This window comes from Odontomachus brunneus, unplaced genomic scaffold (genome assembly GCF_010583005.1).
Source record: "Odontomachus brunneus isolate Ranch 3 - 2012 unplaced genomic scaffold, Obru_v1 Obru_scaffold_116, whole genome shotgun sequence".
Lineage (NCBI taxonomy): Eukaryota > Metazoa > Arthropoda > Insecta > Hymenoptera > Formicidae > Odontomachus > Odontomachus brunneus.
Genome location: NW_022639566.1, coordinates 467,877 through 472,681, shown reverse-complemented (window position 1 = coordinate 472,681; position 4,805 = coordinate 467,877).

Sequence of the window (4,805 nt, the reverse complement as noted above, 5' to 3'; positions counted from 1 at the left end):
GCGGGCGGTGCGGACTGCCGCAAAACCGCCGCAAAATCCGCCGCAAAAACCGCCGCAAAAACCACCGCAAAAACCGCCGCGAAAAAACGGCTGCGAAAACCGCCGCGAAAAATCCGCCGCGGATCGATAAAATAATCTATCGAAAGCAGATAGAAAAATTATATAATATCGGTAATTACCGATCATCGGTATTGTGTAAATATGACAATAAAAATTATGTAAATATATATGCTGATAAAAATTAAGTAATTAAATGTTGATATATAATATCGGCAATAAATTACCAATCGTTGGTATTATGTAAATATGCTGGTAAAAATTATGTAAATATATGTTGGTAAAAAATTAAGTAATTAAATGTTGGTATATAATCGGTAATAAATTACCGATCGTCGGTATTATCGGTATTGTGTAATTATGTGTTGGTAAAAATTATGTAATTAAATGTTATATAATATCAGTAAAAAATTACCGACCGTGGGAAATATCGGTATGCCCCCAATTACCGACCGCTGATAAGCCCTCCCCTCCTGCGGTGACGTCCCCCCGTAACGTCATACCCCCCGCTTGCGGTGATGCACCCCTATCGCGGTGACGTCATACCCCCCCGTCCGCGGTACCCCCCGCCCCTCAACCCCCTCAGAGGACCTGTGTTAGAATCGGCCTACCATACCTACTAACCTTTTCCCTCCTTCTCCTTCTCTCTCTTCTTCCTCCTCTTCGAATTTGTAGCAGATCGCGTTGTGGATAATCGATTCTGCTCTCTAATAAGCGATATCTCCGTTGTCCCATTGAAAACCGTGATGATGGGTTGTCAGCCATCCAGCTCGGGATTTTTTGGAAGTCGTCCCATTTCATCGGTGGCAGAAACAATTTGTGTAACAATTCTTTTCTGTTCTTCTTCAATATTACCACTTCTTTTATTATAAAAGTTCTTTCTTTTTTATTTCCCACGACGAATCCTTGCAGATCCGCAAATATAGGCACCATTTGGATCTCCTCCTCATCCTCTTGCTGTTGTTCGGCAGGAATGATGTGGAATGACTCTATGGCGATAAACAAGTGCGCGGAGCGAACGTATATGTTTTCCCACAAAATCGGCTAAAATCGCGCGTGCGATTCCACTTTATATACCACGATCAACAGGAAATTATGTATGATAATCCGAAAAAAGATTTTGTCGGTAGCGGTCAGCGATATCGTTTATTGCGTCTCTCTCTCTCTCTCTCTCTCTCTCTCTCTCTCTCTCTCTCTCTCTCTCTCTCTCTTTCGTTTATTTCTCTCTGTGGGAAGGAGGAGAAGAATTATGCGCGATGATGATAATGATGATGATGACGGTGATGATAATGAAGGATTTGTAGCGACAAAAGCGTTTTCTTTTTGCGCTTTTATCTGGCGACGGCGGCGATTATATTATCTTACGCACCACATTGGTGAGCGGATTGTATTTGATCAATCGATCGTGAATGATGAGACAGTATGCCGTTGTATTGTCCGGTACGTTCTCTTTGCATTCGAATTCTATGCAAATGTCGACGATTGATCGATTCATTCTGACGCGAACAATCGATCACAACGAACCGTGTTCTAAAAAATTCTCCAAGGATAGATATATGTCGTCCGTTTCAAGACTATAATACGTCTTTCGAAATCTCGAGTACATATCGTACAATATTGCGATTTTGCGAACGTTGAAATCCAAATGCATGTTGTCATAGGGATAAAATTCGGAATTCAGGTACAATTTAACGTTCGTGAGATTACGGTGGTCGAATACGGAAGCGTCTTTGTTCAATTATATTTTTCATATATTTATTATTTATATATTTTTTCAATGGTTTTGCAGAGCGAAAATAACGTATCGTGGTTTTTCAAATTGCGTTGCGGCTTTCACGGTCCACGAATGTTTCGTAGTGCTCTGCAGCAGCGGATACTCGTATAGATCCCACGAGCGATGCTCAGAAAGCCATGCTCAGATATCTACCGCTATCTAGAGTATGCAATAGTGACAATTTGTTCACGTCGTTCAGTACGATATGCGGCATTCGTTATTGCATCTTGAATAGCGTGATATTGGGTTGATGTTGTTGTTGTTCTTGATCCGTTATGAAATTTGCGTCGCTGCGCACACGTATTAGTATCAGTTCGTGTCGCGCATTTATCACTATGCATTTGTAATCCTCGCAAAAGCCCAAAAGCATGTCTAGCGGCACGCAGAAGTTAAATTCATGCAAAGGCGACGATTTATCGTTCTCCAATAACCAGCCGGAGTTTTTCACTTTTTTACTTCTTCCTCTGTCCAGAAGAGCATAATTCTTTAAGGTGCTTGTAATTTTCACGTTTCTGTATCTATCGATTTCCACGCCGTCGATCTCGTATCGTATCTCGTCAAGATACGACAAGATGCCACGCAGTTGATCGAGAATCTGACCTCTTCGATAAGGTAGGCGGTGCCGAAGCAATATCTTTCGGCTCGACATTTCGTCTTCCCTCGATGTAGAGAAAGCTGTCGCATGGGAGTATATAGAGATCCTGTTGCTGAATAGGTATTCGTATTTCATCGTTGTAGTCGAATGTGGTGTTAACGTATAGATTGTATGTATGAGTTTCGATCTTGACGACGCTATCGTGAAAGACCGGCCTGCTCTTGATATTGAGAATGTCAGTTAGTATGACGTTGTTGTCGTTTCGTTTCTCACCCGAAATCCCAATGATCGTAGAAAGGCGATGTTTGCTGCATTAAGTTTGCTGAACGACGACGTCGTCGTTGTTCCATGCGTTTTTTTCTTTTTCGCAAAAAAGGAAGAAGGAGGCGATGACGATGGCGACGAAGGTACACGCGGCGACTGCGGGACAATCGATGATGATTCTTTTTTGATGAAGAAATCACTCACAACGAGCATGTTCCTTCACAAATAAGCATATTGTTATTATTTTTCAAACATAAGTTCTTTTTATTTCATTTTCGCACGTGCACTCTTATCGTCACTGTTTCACCGCGAAAATTTATCGATTTTGTGTCTTGATCCACCACGCTCAGAGTAATGTCACTGATGCTTCTCGCGATGATCGGCATGTTAATGATTTGCGTCGGATTCACCGATAGTTTATATCCGGGTGGAACTTTCGGTGAGAATTCATGGATCGTGTGAACTAATCTGTCGTTGTTGTAAGCACCCGTGGGATGTTGCACTCTACGCGAATGATATTTATACTTATTATATCGATCGGTTAGTCTCTCACGTACCAAATGTTCGGAGACAATATACGTGCGGAAAAACCCAAAAGAGAGCCAATGTTATTCGATTTTGTGAAATCTATTCGATAGGCGCACAAAATCTCGCTTCTCAGGATGTTTTCGTTTGCGCGAAGAACGATCGAGCGATCCTCACTCGTTTACGACATTTCCTCATCGTCACCTGTATTGTACACTAATACAATGTGTATTGTACAATAATAAATGACGTATTTTTCTAACGTATCGCTCTCTTTTATTCCTCTCGATTTCCCTCTTCGTTGTCGAATGGCCGATCTCAGGTATTTCTCGATATCGATGAATTCTCGAATCGACGAACCAATGGGAAATGCGATAGATTCGTCGTCGTCGATATAAAATTTGTTGTTTGCCGTTGTAACGTTCGGTACCATGTTGTACGTCTTTAAATTCATTAATCCCAATTCGTAATCGCCGTCGCTCAGATTCAAAGGGAGAAAATATTTTGCGGTGAGCACGCTACTGTTTCCCGAAAGTGTTAACGTCATCGACGACATGATGACGAAGAGAGAGAGATCACAATTTCGTCTCGAAGCGTTGCCAGTCGATTTCACGAAGAAATTGCAAACACCGCAATTGCTCTGATCGAACGTCTGATAAGGATGATAATTAACGAAAGACTCACATTGTGTCCGAGATATTTCCTGATATCGAGTGGAGGTTTGAGATTTCTGAAACTGTTGAAATTGAAAGATGGTTCTATCGCCCTACTTGGCGCAAGCGACCCAGTGCGTGCCCGGTGACGTGGCGTCGTCGAGATTCACGATGATGCACTCGTTATGCAGTGGTATCCGCGGTAACGCATCGCGCATGAAAACGTCCCTGAAATGTGATATTCGTTGACAACGTGCGGACGCGTATAACTGTGTGTTCGTGGTCGCCGGACAAGGGCAGCCGGAGACTCGTTGTCGTCGTCAGTGTCTTGTTCCAAGTTTTTTTTTTTTTAATTTTTTCGTTGCACGATATTTGTTTTTTCCTCGTCTTTTTCGCATCCGTACTTTGTCTGCGGTACGGCGCGAAATAAAGACTACGACCCTCCATGGCGCCATTGTGTCGTTGCAACTCCTCCAATTGACGACGCGTACTCTTGCTGTCGTTTATCATTTTTGCCACGCCAGCCGCACCACCGATTAATGAGGGGAGGAACGGTAATAAACCTCCTCATTTCGCTAACGGTTTCCATGTTCTGTTCGTTGTCCTGGTCTTCGTCGTCGTCCTTTTTTCTCTTGGCACCAACGTCCATGCCCAATTTAGTTTTCGCCTTTATAGTACTCCATACGGCCGTCGCGGCGAGTCGTTCACCGAGTCTTACGTCACTGGCAATTATGCGCGCGCGTGTTTTCTTGGCCAATTCCCGATCGGCCGCGTGTCGATCGCGAAGATCGTTGCTCCGAGAATAGGCGATGTCGTGTCTGCGGCGTCTAACGGATTGATGCCGGAATCGCCGCGCGCCAATCGCTTCCTCAAACGAGTGTCTGGTCCGCAAAATTGATATCCGGGAATGTGCAGTTCGAACGAAAGTGCATTTATA